Below are 19,319 nucleotides of genomic sequence, written 5' to 3' on the forward strand. Positions count from 1 at the left end.
AGTGAGCCAGAATGCCATAATCTTCAGAGAGAAAGCAAATCTTGCTGATACCTAAATTTTGGACTACTTCTAGCCTCAAAACTGTAAGCAAATAAATACTAGTTGTTTAAGCCAAGCCATTGTGTGGTATTTGTCATAGCAGCCAGGCAAACTAAGACAATATTTGGTTGGGGTATACAAAACAGAAAAAAAGAAGAGAGCACTTTCTTTGTACCATATGTTGCATTAATAATTTCACATGTATTATTTTATTTAGTCCAACTAGAGTTGAGAAAATTTAGGAATGAAGATGATTAATACTATGAATTCAGAAATGTTAACAATGGTAGATTCTATGAATTTGAACTGAAGCAATCTGATTCAGGATCCCTCATTCTTTTTCTTATATGCTTACTGTTTTATATGAATATAATTCTTTCTATCTTCTCAAGTTCTGATAAATGTGTCTCCTTCCTATTTTTTCTGTGCCTAAAATCTACTCTGGAAGCTAAACAGTATTTTATATTAAATTCTCTTTGGCTTTGTTAGGAAATTTATACAATCCATCCTTCATTCCATGATTGGAGTTTTTCCATTGAGCAAGGCATTGATCTTTGCTAGCCTACAAAGCGCTTTGGTGCAGATGAGAGAAAAGGTACCTTATATGGATGAATGCAGTAAAACATACTCACTTGGGATAATCCAAAACTGGAACTTGCTGCTTGGCAAGCAATGCCTGGCTCCCTTCCTCCAAACAGATAAAACTCCAAACAATAGCACCTGGCTTAGTGTGTAGGTCATGGATAGGTTTCAGGCACCCTTACCCCTTTGGCCAATCACTGTCATTCAGTGTACTAAAGGCATATTTTTCTTATTGACTCTGCCTGTGATCATGGCACTATGATTAGTTGTGTCCTACTGACCAATATATCTGAACCATACTTAATGGTCTCCAAACTCAAGAAAATTTCCACTTCATAGTCAGGATTTTGACATGCCTATTAATAGCTTCTGAATATTTATTCTAGAACCATGGGGAGGAACTCTTCTAATTTCAAACTCACACCCTCTGTCATGAACCTACTTACAGTTTCAATGAAAGATTTTGTAATTGTTAAAAGATACTTTTTAGCTATTTTTAGATTAAAGCCAATTCACAGTAAAATTGAGGTTCAACAAACTATGTGATATTTCTATTTCTCCAAATTTGGTTAAGCTTTATACCTCATTTTCATAAAATTGTTGCTTCTGAGGTCTTTCTGCCTAACTTTGGAAGCTAACTTCACTCCTAATCCTTTTTCTAGCATCTCTATTAGTTCTACATCCTGTTCACCTTAAGTCCATTTTTCTCATTCTCCCATGTCCAATCAGAGTTCCTAGAATTTCCATACAAGGAGTTTAGACAGAGGCTAGATATGCTAGATCTCTGACTTTCTTAATTGTAGAATCTTAGTACTTCCCAATTCTATCCCTCTATTGTTCTCTCTCATTTGGTCTAGTTATACCTATGTCAATTTCTCACTTAAGGATAGTGACTAATCTTATACTCTGAAATAGAGCTGGATGTCCCACACATACTACTTCTTTGGCTGTTCCTGAGAATCTGCTGCACCATTAAGCTTGCCTAGTTTAGTTTCCAAACCTTTCCTTAGGCAACCTATAATATGTAAAAGTGGTTTTGGAGTACAGAGAGGCATAGCGGACAATGTCCAAATTTTGGAATCAGTTGGCTAGAGTTTGAATCTTGTATTTACCACTATTATCACTGTGATTTCGGGGGAATTGCCTATAGTCTTCTGAGCATATTTTATCACCCATGCACTCCAGATGCAGAACCCTTGGGGGGATTGGCAATAACGTATTTAGAGTGCCTCTCATGGTACTGGTTTATGGAAGGTTTCCAATGAAAAAAAATTATTCTGTGTTGTTTCGCCAATAATCTGATAATTTGGATGACATTCCTACTTTATAATCCAAATCTAATCACACAGAACCTAATTTAAAACCTATTAGTCATTCTTAAACACCAAAATAAGATAAAGCTCATGATTTCTATTCTACCTTCCTGCAAAGTTCTTTCTGACCTTGCTTCTACCTACTTCAGCCTTATTTCTCTTTGTTCACTTTCTTGTACTTTTCCACATACATTTTCTAACTAATAACTTAAAGATATCTTGGTATTTCCCCCCAAACTATCATTTATATGTAGATTTGATTCATTCTACCTAGAATTTCATTTTTAAAATCTTGTCTACTTAGTAAACTCTTATATATCTTTCAAGATTTGGTTCAAAATGTCTTTTGTGAAATTTTATTTCCCCATTACAATCACTCCAAAGTTCCTACACTGACCAGATGAAATTAATCATGCTTTAGTTAATAGATTTACTACAGGATGAAACATATTTTGGGCATGTGGGTACATGTTATTTCTTACTGGCCTTAGAGTTTCTTGATGGAAAGCCCGGTGTATTACTCATTTTATCCATATTCCTACAACATAGTATGAACTCAATTTTTAAAATATTGAATTAACCAAGATCTGACAGGGAAAATGTTGCATCTTTTTCTCCATCCTTGATAAACTGAGTCTACCTTCACGGAAAGCTCTCTTTGAAGGACATAAGGCTGGACACAGGCTCCTGGGAAGGATCATGGCAATCACTGTTAATATGACATAAGCAAACTATTTGTTCTCCATTTCTTTTTCCTTTCCTGTGATGACTGTCTACAAGAGTGTTTAATATACCCTTATATCTTATAAGTTTCCATTGATAGTTATGACTTTAGCCTACTCCCTTTACGCTGTACTGTGTTACATTGGTACTATAATGAGTCCACATATGGACTACAAGTATGGATTGCCATTAATCCAAAATCTGTTTATTTATATAACTCAATGACTCATTACCAAAAATACAGTTCAAAGAGGAAGTATGGTGAATGTGATTTTCAAGATAGGACTTTTAAAATATTTATAAACTGAAGTATTTTTTTTAATAATCCATGTTTAATTTTCTGTTTCTATAACCCTATCTATATATACTACTATTTTATATAGATGCCAAGACATTTAAAGCCATATGGAAAAACATTTACTATTACGTTGTTTGTCATAGCTTTATTGAAATATAATTCACATTATATTATGAATTATGAATAAATATAATTCAGTCATTTAAAGTATGGTTTTCAGCATATTCACAGGTTTGTGGACTCATCAGTATAGTCAATTTTAAAGCATGCTCATAACCCCAATAAACAACCCTATGCTCTTTAGCTATCATACCAACCTTCACATTCCCCCAGTCCTAGGCAAGTACAATATATTTTCCATATATATTTGATTATTCTGCACACTTGGTATAAATGTAATCATATCATAAATATATATTGATAAATATTCACATAACAGCAGTCTTGTGTATTATCTTCCACTGCTTTTCATGGATTAATATTATTCTATTGTATTATATACAGTGTTTCATTTATCTTTTCATCCATAGATGGATTCAGGTTATGGCTAACTCCTGGCTCTTATGAATAAATCTTCTATGAAAATTCATGTACAAGATTTCACGCGGACATATGTTTTATTTTCTCATGAATATATGTGTAGAAGTGGAATTGCTGGTCAAATGATGATTCTATGCTTAAATTTTTGAGGAACTGCCAGGCTAATTTCCAAAGTGGCTACACCATTGCACATTTTTACCAGCAGTATGTGAAGCAGTATCCTAACCAACACTTGTTATTATCTGACTTTTTGATTATAGCCAAGTCTTCCTTTGATTATAGCTTTTCTATAGCCTCCCTATATATGAGGTGGTATCTCCCTGAGATTTTGATTTGCATTTTCTTGATAACTGAGGTTGAACATCTTTTCATGTGCTTATTGGTTGTTTGTAAGACTTCTTTGGATAAATGTCTATTCAGCTCTTTGCTTACTTTATATGTCATTATATTACTGAGTTGTAAGAGTCCTTTACATAATCTGAGTCCCTTATAAGATTTACAAATATTTTCTGTAATTCTACTTGGTTTCTTTTCACATTCTTGATAGTATCCTTTGAAACACAAGAATTTTGAATTTTGACGAAGACTAATTTAACTAGTTTTTGTTGCTGTTGCTTGTGATTTGGGTGCTATAACTAAAAAAGCATTGCCAAATCAAAAGCCATGAACATTACCTGTGAGTTTTATAGTTTTAGCGCTTACATTTACGTCTTAATTCATTTTCAGTTGACTCTTGTATGTGGTGTGCAGTAAGATTCCAAATCTTATTTATTATTTAATTTTTTAAAATAGTATATCCTGATATATTCTTTCACATTGCCATTCCTACAAGGCACAGGTTGCATTTCTACTATTAGAGCAAGTATAAATGTTGAAAAAGAGGTTTTAAGTATATAAAAATGATTTTATTTTATTTTTTACTTAGAAAGCAGCATAGTATGGTAAGTACAGGTATTCAAAACCTAAATGATCTGAATTTGAATTAAACCTTCCCCATTCATCCTCTTGGCAACTGTAAAAATTTGATTATTCATTTAAGTTTAAAATTTCATCTTTAAAATAGGAATTGTAATGAATATATCATAGTATTGGATTTAGGTTGAAAAGATTTGATGTCTATCAAGTTCTTAACACGATTCCTTTAAGTAAATATGATTAGTTTTACTTTTCTACCCTCTTCCTTGCTGTCAGTTTCCTGTAGCTTAGAAACCTGCTAGATTGTTGCTCCAAATTTGCTTACATAGCTGCCTTTACTGACTCCCTCCTCTCAGCTATGATACATTTAATGTTCTCAGTCTTTAATAATAGTGAGACAAAAAAATGATTATTAAGATAGAGAGGAAAAACTTCCTAGTAAGTGAACACACCAAGATAAGCTGCCATGAGAATGGAAGCAGAAGCCCAAGAGCATGGTTTAGAAAAGAATAATAAAACAAAGCAGCTGAAAACTGCTCGCGTTCATTCAATACCTATCTGTTGAGCTTACATGATGTTCCAGACTCTGTTCAATATCAGTCGTACACTGTGAGTAAAATAGGCATGATTCCTGCCACCCTGGTGCAGTCACCTACTTCAGTAATGATGGAAAGTCAGAAGTAGCATTTCTCAACTTCTCATCATCTTTCAGTTGTCACTGGTGTTTCAAGGAACTTAGAGAAACATTCTCCCTAGACTCCTTCCTGATGACTTGGAACCTTAAGGTAACTATTTAGTAATTAAGCAATAAATAAATATAAATAGGGCATTCGAATGGCCCAATTGAAATCTATGGTGAAAAGTGGTCAGTGGCAATCATAGGGCTACAATCTTGAGTGAAATCATAAAATAGGTTCAGTTTCTCATTTTATCTAATATAGAGTAATGAAAAGAGAATATCAACGGTATGTGAAATGAATGTTAGATCAAGGGCTCCATAGGTTCTGGAACTCTGAGAATGTAGGACACCTAGGAATTGTTAACATATTCAGGAAGGATTAGAGATTTCCAAGGGGCATTGGATGGAGAGTCCGAACTTCTTCCAAGTCTCAGTGGCTATTGTGATTTAAGAGGAAGTCTGTTAGATGATTGACTTTCAGGTCCCATACACAAATTCACTTTTCCTATCAAATTCCCCAGTCCAGTGTGTTTCTATACTTTCCCTGCCATTCTTTGACCCATTGAATAAAAGCACTTAGGCCTGACGGGGATCTGGTATTCACCACTTGGCACTAAAAGGAGAGAGAGAACTTCTCCACCATAGGCGTAAAACCCTATTGTATAAGTCTCTTTTGGACTTCATCCAAAGATAATTATTTTTTTAAACTTTTTTTTATTAATTAAAAAAAATTAACAAGCAAAACATTTAGATATCATTCCATTCTACATATACATCAGTAATTCTTAATATCATCACATAGTTGCATTTTCATCATTTCCTAGTACATTTGCATCAATTTAGAAAAAGAAATAAAAAGACAACAGAAAAAGAAATAAAATGATAATAGAGAAAAAAAGACTATACATACCATACCCCTTACCCCTCGCTTTCATTTACCACTATTTCAAACAGAATTTATTGTAACATTTGTTCCCCCTATTATTTATTTTTATTCCATATGTTCTACTCTTCTGTTGATATAGTAGCTAAAGGGAGCATCAGACATAAGGTTTTCACATTCACAGAGTCTCATTGTGAAAGCTATATCATTGTTCAATCATCATCAAGAAACATGGCTACTGGAACACAGCACTACATTTTCAGGCAATTCCCTTCAGCCTCTTCACTACATCTTGAACAACAAGGTGATATCTACTTAATGCATAAGAATAACCTCCAGGATAACCTCTCGACTCTGTTTGGAATCTCTCAGCCATTGACACTTTGTCTCATTTTACTGTTCCCCCTTTTGGTTGAGAAGTTTCTCTTAATCCCTTGATGTTAATTCTCAGCTCATTCTAGGGTTTTTCTCAGTCCCTTGAGGCTGAGTCTCAGCTCATTCCAGGATCTCTGTCCCACATTGCCAGGAACGTCCACACCCCTGGGAGTCATTTCCCATGCAGAGAGGGAGAGGTTGGTGAGACTGCTCGTCGTGTTGGCTGGAGAGAGGAGCCACATCTGAGCAACAAAAGAGGCTCTCTTGGGGGTGACCTTTAGGCCTAAATTTTAAGTAGACTTGACCTATCCTTTGTGGGGCTAAGTTTCATGTGAACAAACCCCAAGACTGGGCGCTCAGCCTATAGCTTTGGTTGTCCACACTGCTTGTGAGAATATCAAGAATTCAACTTGGGGAAGTTGAATTTCTCCCCACTCTCACCATTCCCCGAAGGGGGCTTGCAAATACTTTTCCAGTCACTGATCAAATCACTCTGGGATTCATCGGGGATCACTCGGGACAAACCAACAAAATCTCATGTGCTACCTGAGATTCCAAGTACTTATGACATTCAATCAAACTATCTACATGAGTTATATTAGGAAATGCTCTAGTCAAAATCTAAATTTTGTAACAAATAAACATTTTTTGCTTTAGTCTCACACATAAGGTGACATTTTAAAGTATTAATTATCATCTATTTTCAGCACCCTGCAATAATGACAGTCCTTTGTTCTTCCTCATGCCAAAACATTTTTAAAATTTGTACATTGTACATTTCACTATTATTATACACTCTAGGCATTCCTAGATTATACCATCTTGATCCTTAACATCTATCTTTCTTTCTGATTTCATTTATGTCCCCAGCCCTCCTCCCCCTATCATTCTCACATGCAGGTTCATTCAGTGTTTTAACATAATTACATTACAGGTAGGTAGTATTGTGCTGTCCATTTCTGAGTTTTTGTATCCAGTCCTGTTGCACAGTCTGTATCCCTTCAGCTCCAATTACCCACTATCTTACCCTATTTCTGTCTCCTGATGGTCTCTGTTACCAATGACATATTCCAAGTTTATTCACTAATGTCGGTTCATATCAGTGGGACCATACAGTATTTGTCCTTTAGTTTTTGGCTAGTCTCACTCAGCATAATGTTCTCAAGGTCCATTCATGTTGGTACATACTTCATAAGTTTATTCTGTCTTAGAGCTGCATAATATTCCATCATATGTATATACCACAGATTGTTTAGCCACTCTTCTGTTGATGGACATTTTGGCTGTTTCCATCTCCTTGCAATTGTAAATAATGCTGCTATAAACATTGGTGTGCAAATGTCCATTTGTGCCTTTGCCCTTAAGTCCTCTGAGTAGATACCTAGCAATGGTATTGCTGGGTCATATGGCAATTCTATATTCAGCTTTTTCAGGAACCGCCAAACTGCCTTCCACAGTGGTTGCACTATTTGACATTCCCACCAACAGTGGATAAGTGTGCCTCTTTCTCCAGATCCTCTCCAGCACCTGTCATTTTCTGTTTTATTGATAATGGTCATTCTGGTGGGTGTGAGATGATATCTCATTGTGGTTTTGATTTGCATTTCTCTAATGGCCAGGGACATTGAGCATCTCTTCATGTGCCTTTTGGCCATTTGTATTTCCTCTTCTGAGAAGTGTCTGTTCAAGTCTTTTTCCCATTATGTAATTGGATTGGCTGTCTTTTTGTTGTTGAGTTGAACAATCTCTTTATAAATTCTGGATACTAGACCTTTATCTGAAATGTCATTTCCAAATACTGTCTCCCATTGTGTAGGCTGTCTTTTTACTTTCTTGATGAAGTTCTTTGATGCACAAAAGTGTTTAATTTTGAGGAGCTCCCATTTCTTTCTTTCTTTCTTCAGTGCTCTTGCTTAAGGTTTAAGGTCCATAAAACTGCCTCCAAATGTAAGTTTCATAAGATATCTCCCTACATTTTCCTCTAACTGTTTTATGGCCTAAGACCTAATGTTTAGATCTTTGATCCATTTTGAGTTAACTTTGTATAGGGTGTGAGATACGGGTCCTCTTTCATTCTTTTGCATATAGATATCCAGTTCTCTAGGCACCATTTATTGAAGACACTGTTCTGTCCCAAATGAGTTGGCTTGACTGCCTTATCAAAGATCAAATGTCCATAGATGAGAGGGTCTATATCTGAGCACTCTATTCGATTCCATTGGTCAATATATCTATCTTTATGCCAATACCATGCTGTTTTGACCACTGTGGCTTCATAATATGCCTTAAAGTCAGGCAGCATGAGACCTCCAGCTTCGTTTTTTTTCCTCAAGATACTTTTAGCAATTCGGGGCACCCTGCCCTTCCAGATAAATTTGCTTATTGGTTTTTCTATTTCTGAAAAATAAGTTGTTGGGATTTTGATTGGTATTGCATTGAATCTGTAAATCAATTTAGGTAGGATTGACATCTTAACTATGTTTAGTCTTCTGATCCATGAACATGGTATTCCCATCCATCTATTTAGGTCTTCTGTGATTTCTTTTAAAGGTTTCTTGTAGTTTTTTTGTATAGGTCTTTTGTCTCTTTAGTTAAATTTATTCCTAAGTATTTTATTCTTTTAATTGCAATTGTAAATGGAATTCATTTCTTGATTTCCCCCTCAGCTTGTTCATTACTAGTGTATAGAAACACTACAGATTTTTGAATGTTGATCTTGTAACCTACTACTTTGCTGTACTCGTTTATTAGCTCTAGTAGTTTTGCTGTGGATTTTTCAGGGTTTTCAACGTATAGTATCATATCATCTGCAAACAGTGATAGTTTTACTTCTTCCTTTCCAATTTTGATGCCTTGTATTTCTTTTTCTTGCCTTGTATTTCTTTTTCTTGCCTAATTGCTCTGGCTAGAACTTCCAACACAATGTTGAATAACAGTGGTGATAGTGGACATCCTTGTCTTGTTCCTGATCTTAGGGGGAAAGTTTTCAATTTTTCCCCATTGAGGATGATATTAGCTGTGGGTTTTTCATATATTACCTTTATCGTTTTAAGGAAGTTCCCTTGTATTCCTATCCTTTGAAGTGTTTTCAACAGGAAAGGATGTTGAATCTTGTCAAATACCTTCTCTGCATCAATTGAGATGATCATGTGATTTTTCTGCTTTGATTTGTCAATATGGTGTATTACATTAATTGATTTTCTTATGTTGAACCATCCTTGCATACCTGGGATGAATCCTACTTGGTCATGATGTATAATTCTTTTAATGTGTTGCTGGATTCGGTTTGCTAGAATTTTGTTGAGGATTTTTGCATCTATACTCATTAGAGAGATTGGTCTGTAGTTTTCTTTTTTTGTAATATCTTTGCCTGGTTTTGGTATGATGGTGATGTTGGCTCATAGAATGAATTAGGTAGCTTTCCCTTCACTTCGATTTTTTTGAAGAGTTTGAGCAGAGTTGGTACTAATTCTTTCTGGAATGTTTGGTAGAATTCACATGTGAAGCCGTCTGGTCCTGCACTTTTCTTTTTGGGAAGCTTTTGAATGACTGATTCAATTTCTTTACTTGTGATTGGTTTGTTGAGGTCATCTATTTCTTCTTGAGTCAAAGTTGGTTGTTCATGCCTTTCTAGGAACTTTTCCATTTCATCTACATTGATGTATTTATTAGCATAAAGATGTTCATAGTATCCTGTTATTACCTCCTCTATTTCTCTGAGGTCGGTGGTTATGTCTCCTCTTCCATTTCTGATCCTATTTATTTGCATCCTCTCTCTTCTTCTTTTCATCAATCTTGCTAAGGGCCCATCAATCTTATTGATTTTCTCATAGAACCAACTTCAGGTCTTATTGGTTTTCTCTATTGTTTTCATGTTTTCAATTTCATTTATTTCTGCTCTAATCTTTGTTATTTCTTTCCTTTTGCTTGCTTTGGGGTTAGTTTGTTGTTCTTTCTCCAGTTCTTCCAAGTGGACAATTAATTCCCAATTTTTTGCCATTTCTTCTTTTTTGATACAGGCATTTAGGGCAATAAATTTCCCTCTTAGCACTGCCTTTGCTACATCCCATAGGTTTTGATATGTTGTGTTTTCATTTTCATTCACCTTGAGATATTTACTGATTTCTCTTGTAATTTCTTCCTTGACCCGCTGGCTGTTTAAGAGTGTGTTGTTGAGCCTCTACGTATTTGTGAATTTTCTGGCACTCTGCCTATTATTGATTTCCAACTTCATTCCTTTATGATCTGAGAAAGTGTTGTGTATGATTTCAATCTTTTTAAATTTTTGAGACTTGCTTTGTGACCCAGCATATGGTCTATCTTTGAGAATGATCCATGAGCACTTGAGATAAAGGTGTATCCTGCTGTTGTGGGATGTAATGTCCTATAAATGTCTGTTAAGTCTAGCTCATTTATTGTAATATTCAAATTCTCTGTTTCTTTATTGATCCTCTGTCCATTGATGAGAGTGGGGAATTGAAGTCTCCAACTATTATGGTAGATGTGTCTATTTCCCTTTTCAGTATTTGCAGTGTATTCCTCATGTATTTTGGGGCATTCTGGTTCAGTGCATAAATATTTATGATTGTTATGTCTTCTTGTTGAATTGTTCCTTTTATTAGTAGATAGTATCCTTCTTTGTCTCTTTTAGCTGTTTTACATTTGAAGTCTAATTTGTTGGATATGCTGCTCTTTTCTGGTTGTTATTTGCATGAAACATCTTTTCCCAACCTTTCACTTTCAACCTATGCTTATCTTTGGGTCTAAGATGTGTTTCCTGTAGACAGCATATAGAAGGATCCTGTTTTTTAATCCATTCTGCCAGTCTATGTCTTTTGATTGGGGAATTCAGTCCATTAACATTTAGTGTTATTACTGTTTGGGTAGTACTTTCCTCTACCATTTTGCCTTTTGTATTTTATATGTCATATCTAATTTTCCTTCTTTCTACACTCTTCTCCACACCTCTCTCTTCTGTTTTTGTATCAGTCTCTAGTGCTCCCTTTAGTATTTCTTGCGGAGCTAGTCTCTTGGTCACAAATTCTCTCAGTGACTTTTTGTCTGAAAATGTTTTAATTTCTCCCTCATTTTTGAAGGACAATTTTGCTTGATATAGAATTCTTGGTTGGCAGTTTTTCTCTTTTAGTAATTTAAATAAATCTTCCCACTGTCTTCTTTCCTCCATGGTTTCTGTTGAGAAATCTACACATAGTCTTATGGGTTTCCCTTGTACATGATGGATTGTTTTTCTCTCGCTGCTTTCAAGATCCTCTCTTTCTCTTTGACCTCTGACATTCTGACTAGTAAGTGTCTTGGAGAACGTCTATTTGGATCTATTCTCTTTGGGGTGCGCTGCACTTCTTGGATCTGTAATTTTAGGTCTTTCATAAGAGTTGGGAAATTTTCAGTGACAATTTCTTCCATTAGTTTTTCTCCTCCTTTTCCCTCTTCGTCTCCTTCCAGGACACCCACAACACATATATTTGTGCGCTTCATATTATCATTCAGTTCCCTGAGTCCCTGCTCATATTTTTCCATTCTTTTCCCTATAGTTTCTGCTTCTTTTTGAATTGCAGATGTTCCATCCTCCAGTTCACTAATCCTAACCTCTGTCTCTTGAAATCTACCATTGTAGGTTTCCACTGTTTTTTTTTTTCATCTCTTCTACTGTATCTTTCATTCCCATAAGTTTTGTGATTTATTTTTTCAGATTTTCCATTTCTTCTTTTTGTTCATTTCTTGCCTTCTTCATGTCCTCCCTCAATTCATGGATTTGGTTTTTGATGAGATTTTCCATTTCTGTTCATATATTCTGAATTAATTGTTTCAGCTCCTGTATCTCGTTTGAATTGTTGGTTTGTTCCTTTGACTGGGCCATATCTTCAATTTTCCTGGTGTGATTTGTTATTTTTTGCTGGCGTCTGGACATTTAATTACCCTAATTAGTTCATTCTGGAGATTGCTTTCACTTATCTTACCTAGGGTTTTCTTGCTAGATGAGTTTGTTGTCTATCTGTTCTTTGACCTTCAGTTCAGCTTTTTCTGGGCCTCTCACTTAAGTTTTGTTTAATAGAGGGTAATTTTTCAGTTCTTGTTTTCTTGTTTCTTGTCCTGCTTGTAAGGTGCCTTTTCCCTCCCCACCCTTAGGAGGGTCTACATAGGTATTACAGACTCCAGCCAGGTTTTCCCAGACTAAACTGGCCTCCTATCAGGGGGAAGGAGTCACCTGTGTCAGTTTTCCCTGAGGGTGAGACCCAGCAAGTTGAAAGACTTTCCTGTGAAGTCTCTGGGCTCTGTTTTTCTTATCCTGCCCAATATGTGGTGCTTGTCTGTCTGCGGGTCCCACCAGCAAAAGATGTTGTGGTTCCTTTAACTTTGGAAGGCTCTCCCTGCTGGAGGCATAGTGGAGACAGAGGAGAGGTTGTAGGCTGGTTATAATGGCTTTAAATTGCCAAGCCCTGGGGTCCGAATTCCTTGAGAGAGGGTTCCACCTAAGCTGGACTTCACCCCTCCCCTGGGGAAGGCACATGTGGGAGATAGCCCTGAAAGCAGTCTGTTTCTGCCTATTCCTGGGGCAGTTGCAGCCCAAGTAGCCTCACCACTGAATCCAAAGGCAGTCAAGCCTCCACAGAAACAGCCACAAAAGCCTCTGTTTCATCCCCTTTCCTCTTTTTCAGTTAGCCCAATAAGCTACCTCTGCCTTGACCCGTTTCGCCTGAGCTGGGGGCCTATTTTTAGTAGTCAGAGTTTGTTTATTAATGCCACAATTGGTGTTTGGTTGGACTCAGTATCTGCTACTGTTAGAGTCTCTTTCCTTTCCCTCCAGGAAGCCACCTGTGGGGGAGGGGTACCGGGCGCTGGCCGTCGCAGCTTGGGGAACTCACTGTTCCGGAGACTCGCAGCTGGTCCAGCTGGTCCAGACTGGGGTACGCTGTGTGTCCGGTCACTATCGTGGCTCCGGGAGCTGTTCTGTACTGTTTCTGGTTATTTAGTAGTTGTTCTAGAGGACGAACTAAAATGTGCACATTGCTAAGCCACCATCTTGGCCCCCAAAGATAATTATTTATCAAAAGAATTTTTATAATCAGCAATAATTATCCATGTTTGTTGAGAAATTCCCTTTATCATTGCTCTTGAATATATCTGCTATTTACTAGCTCCACGCAGATTAAGCTGAAGCTTGATTATTTAAATAGTGCAAAATCATTTATCACTAAATAGGGCATTGAAGGTGACAGAATATACATCTAGCATTATGATTCCTATTTAACTGCTTTACCTAATAAATCTTTGATTTTTTTGTAAAAATAAATTCACTTGTATGTGAAACATATGGAAAAGAACAAAACCATGGGATGGATGGTGGAGCCTTCCTGAAAAGGGAGTTGTTAAGTTCATAAGTTACTGTCCACCAGTCTTCCTCAGGACTCTGCCATGGTATTGACCATTGAGCAATTTTGCCAGACTTAACATGGAAACATTAAAAAGGCAGCCTGGTTTGGCCCTAAGAGCTCTGTGGAACCAGTTCAGCAGAGTTTAATTCTAGGCCCCACTATTTACCAATTAACTGCCAGTCTCGTGTAACCTGGATTTGCCTCCATTTCCTTATCTCTAAAATGGGTATTCCAGCACTTCTTTGAAGGTACAAGTTTTCAGGATTATTACAGATAACAGTATGTAAAGCTATAGTTCAATATTCTACACAAAGTAAATATTCTCCCTCTCTTTCATTATGCATCCCCCCTCAAAATACAATAGAAAAGACAAATCTGATGAGAACAAAATATTCAGTTGCTTTGGCTCTCTGCAGACCACCTGCTAGCTGCAGGGAGTACATGTGGTTTCTGTTTCTAACCCATCAGTATCCTCATTTACAGCAAATGAGGCCAACTGAAACTTGGTCATGCCTGTTATTGCTATATGCATTTAAAGTAGGCAAGTCTGAAGCAGCGAATATATGCAGAATCAGAATTAAAGGAGACCCATGGAAAAACAAATGGAACAGTTATTTGGTTCCCACAGATATGGTTTGCTAATTATGTGTAAATATATTCATGTTGACTCATTTGGCATTATTGTTTATCTTACTGAGGCATTTACCCATATACATACATGGTATACTTTACTTAATCAGACAACTCCTGCCAAACCAGAGACAACTGTTTGGAATCAAAGAGGTATGTCTTTCCTTTAGCTTTATAAAATAATTTTGGGAAATGTGTCTCAACTGTGAAAGACAGGTCCTAAAGAGGACAAATGCAAGGTTATCGATTTTCGAAGTCCCGCAAAGTTAAAAAAACAAAACAAAAAACACCTGGCAGCAAGTGTTTGAGGATAGTCATGTACATTTGCCATGAAAGGGACCTATGAATCAGCTTTAATAGATATCAGTTTTCTAAAAAGACCATTCAGTTTTGAAAATTAATACACCAGTGGAATTTATGGTGTGATATGAACTTGCAGTCATGATTGAGGTATCTCAATTTAACACTTAGGCTTGAGATTTCTGAATTGTATAAACATCTATATTTTGCATGTGAGTATTGAGGACTTGCATCATTCTTGTTTACGAAAATATAAAAATTGCTACAAGGCAAAAATACAATATGAATGTTTCACCCACAAAATTAAAAGAATTACCACGTCTCCAGTCAAAAACATACTGCAGATGTTCATCTAACAATGCATATTTTTAAATTAGGATTTTCTAGAAATAAAAGTGATTCATCTTCTAGTTCAGGTCTTAGGCAAATTGTGTCACTTCTTATATGGTAATCAGCCACAATTTTAATTAGAAGTTGTCATTCACCCTAGCACACCAATTTCTGAAAGAGATCAAGTAACTGTTTTTACAGCTGCTCCCAAGCTTTGCCTGTCATCTTTGGCCTGACTTTGAATTTCTCTCCCCCACCTTTTCCTCTTCTTTAGATAATTCCCCTCCTCCTTTTCCTCACTCCCACTGAGCTGTCAAGAGTCAAAGTACTGTGATATGAAATCATTGCCTCTATGACTCTAAAAAAAGGAGAGCTTGTGCTAGATTTTGATCAAAGAGAATCATTTATAAGATAGATGCAGCAAAAAACCTCATGGAGAGTTATTTCCCTCAGAAGCATCAGGATTATATGAAATAACAAAGACAAAGAAACATATTTTTTAACATATTTTTGCTGCTAACTGCATGATTAAAGTTTATAGTGTATGACATTTATCATTAGTCTTTTGCCTTTCTATTAAGCACCACATAGGAAAGATGTTACCTAGGAACACATAACTCAAGTAACAATGGGAAGGATGCAGGATATAAGAATTATAGTTCTCAATTTTGTGAGGAATGATGATTGGAGAATGAAAAGAAAGCTGTGCCTGTTTTGCAGAGGCAAGAAGAGCTCAGGAGGAGACCCATAAGGCTGCCATCATCAGGTGATAAAGAAAATTGGGAAGACTTCTTGGCTGTTTTAAATTCTCCTTGCTGTCACTCTTACAAGGACATATTTAGGTTGTGCCATATCTCATTACAATCTCTGTCCCTCTAGTAAAATACACAACAGCTAATGTTCAGGTAAGAGAAGCAGTAGCTGCTGTGCTTTGCCCTTTAGGGAGGCTGTTTGGTTTCTGAATCCCTCTCAGTAGTCTTTACTGCAATTTCTGAAGAGAGAACTTGCATACTAAAGGTCATAGCCTTATCAAAAGGCTATAATACTGTTCTCCATATAGAGCATCAAACATTAAAATTATGACACTTCTTTCTCTTGTCAGTGTTATAACAACTGGGAAAAATGGCACCAAATATTCATTTCCAGGAGTTGATAATAATAAAAGTAAGTCATGGAAACACTGCACAGTTTTATCCCAAGTTTTTGTGTAACACTCCTGTTGTCTTTGCTGAATGTAGAGATGACATTCTTTAAGATGTGAAATGAAGTAAAGAAATGCAATATGCATAATGGCACTGTGCACCCAGATTTAAAAATGCTTATTTATACATATTCTGGTTTTGAAAATGCAGTCTCTGGGAATTTATAAAGGAAATGATATGGCCATTTATAATCTACTCATCTAATTTTTATGTTTTTAGAAGTCAACTATTGCTGTGGTATCTGGATGAATATTAGCATTAAATATACAATAACAAAGACTAAGCTGAACAATAAATTACATTGCATGTCATGGCCTTGAGATCTTGAATGTCAAGAACCAGAGATAATAATATAAAGGCAGCTGTATAAATTTCTCCTTAATAAGTAAATACATATATTGAGTCTAGGCTGAAATCAAAGAAGGTAGGTAAGTGAAAGGAGATAGGATGCTTAGTGTACGATGAGAAGAGGAAAGCCAGAAGATGTTTTCACAACATGTAGACTTGGAAAATAGCTAGGCTCTTCAAATTGGTTAGAGGATTTTGTTTTTGTGTGTATGTATAGGGGAGAACCATTTTAAGAACATTGGTGGATATGTGTCCGGGGGAATCAAGTCTTGGTGAGGTGAGATGCTGGCCTTGGAGAGCAGAACTGGAATGTGGATTTCCCCTGAGCCCTAAAGAGCATCAAAAGGCAGAGGGGACAATCGGGGCAAATTTGAATGGGGAAATCCAATGTTCAAACACTAGAGAATGCAAGACAGAGAGAAAATTTTGATAAGTACATGCTGTAAAAATGTTTGGGCTCTCAGAGCCAAGTAAGAATAAAATAATCTAGAGCGGGGAGCTGGAGCTATGCATGTTTTCTTACTGGTGTTTCCTCAAGACCTCAAACTTCACTCAATGTGTCAAATGAAAATCAATGAACTGTGAAGGCTTGTATCTTTTCTTTGTATACTGGAAAGTTCCTCTTTTATAAATGATTCAAACAAGAGTAAATACAAGGGCAAAGTATCCAAAGGCAGAGGTTTGAAAAATTACAGAAGTTGAAAAATATGATTAGATCCCAAAATTGAAAATGTAAGTTGAAATGAATGTGTACAAAGGAATGTCCCAAACTGCAAAGCTTTATCAGACAATCAGAGGAATGTGTTTCTTTAAAGTTCTTCAGTTTACTTGTACCTAATGACATGTGTATTTCTCTTCCCAGATAGTATTCCCCCAAGAGCCTTACACTTTAGTGGTGAGGATGAGAGGGACTTAACAGTGGCAGAAGCATTGCGAAGAATTCCATAAAACTCATTAAGGATTGTTCTCAGGGAGACAAAAGTTGCTGGCCTAAGAACAAGACTTAACTACTATAATCAAATTGTAAGACTATCCCAGGACAAAGTCCAAAGTTGGTGCTAAGGTCAGTCATTCTCTTCCTATGTATCATCCACCAGTGTACATTGGACCTATTCCTCTTTCACGTTACCAAAACAAAATAGAAGTGTGTATTGAGAGAAAAGATGAATAACTCTTATCTCAAAAAATTTTTCAGGGGCAGGCCACGGTGGCTCAGCAGGTAAGAGTGCTTGCCTGCCATGCCAGAGGACCCGGGTTCAATTCCCGGTGCCTGCCCATGTTAAAAAAAAAAAAAGAAAAAATAATTTTCAGGATATCATGAGTTTTATGCAGAACTCAATAACAAGATATGTTGTATTACCTGGGAGGGCAGAGGAAAGGGATTCAGTCTAAAACAGCAGCATAGGGATTTATGTAAAATATGAAGTTACCAGCCATGAGGATTATTGAATACCAAGATGTTTTATCAAAAGAGATGATGAAATAGGTTTCCTTGGAAGTTTTTACAAATGATTTTTTAAAATTATATTTAGCCCAACTCTTTAAAAAATAGTTTTGTGCATAAGGAACTGAATTTGATGAAGTAAACCAACCTTAAAATAAACTGAAAAAAATGTGCTGCTTATTTCTACATAAATTTGTCTGACATGGAGTTTTTTTTTTTTTTTTTGAGAGGGAGGAAGGGAAGGAAAGACAGAGAGAAGGAAGGAAGGATGGAAGGAAGGAAGGGAGGAAGAAAGGGAAACATCTTTAAACATTTTCTTGTTTTTATTATATTTTGTTTGTTTGTTTGTTTTTTACATGGGCTGGGGCCGGGAATCGAACCGGGGTCCTCCGGCATGGCAGGCAAGCACTCTTGCCCGCTGAGCCACCGCGGCCCGCCCTGACATGGAGTTTTAATGATATATTCTTCAAGCGATTTTAGAATATGTTGTAATGTTACCCAGGACTCTAATTGGAGCTCTTTTCCACCAAGCAATACTGATGTTCAGCATTTGTTGTCTACTTTACTTAGATTTGTGGCTCTTAAGAGTCCTGACTTTGGATTAAATACACTGCATAAGTAATAGGAAACATGGATTTCTTCAGTATCATATTTCTATTAATGCTTACAAAATGGAATTTATTCATATGACTGACAGACTGGTGATGTAACTTATCCAGGATTATGCCACTTCATTTCTATTCATGTCTTCTTAAAATCAGAAATGTGAATTTAAGCTATTCTTATTTTCCCTTCAGTATTAGAAGATTGTCATTATATGACTGTGAGTGTGGCTGGAGAAAAGCCTTCTTGACCAGTAACTTTTGCTTTGCTGCTATCATGGAAGACTCAAATTGACTTTGAAGTTCCAGTTTCTACTTTGAAACTGTAATACCTTTCCCCCAAATAAATTAATTGGCTCACTGTTTCTACAAGGCAACATGTTCTAGCTGACTGTTTGACTGATTTCAATAATGATGCATATTTAAATAAACATACATGTAAGTCTGCTTGTATACACATATCACTATAAAATACATATATTTTATGATAACAGTTAGGGAAAATAACTACAATTAAAAAAAGGTATTCTCAGAAAACTAGGAACAGAATGAAATAGCCTCAATCTTATGAAAGATACCTGCAAAAATCCCTAAAACTATGATGCCCACTCTTAACACTTTTATTCAGTATCATTTCAAAGATATTAGCCAGCACAAAGAGTTAAGAAAAATAATAAAAAGGAAATTACATTGGAAGGGAAGAAATAAATCCTATTTGCAGA

This window comes from Tamandua tetradactyla, chromosome 8, assembly GCF_023851605.1.
Source record: "Tamandua tetradactyla isolate mTamTet1 chromosome 8, mTamTet1.pri, whole genome shotgun sequence".
NCBI lineage: Eukaryota > Metazoa > Chordata > Mammalia > Pilosa > Myrmecophagidae > Tamandua > Tamandua tetradactyla.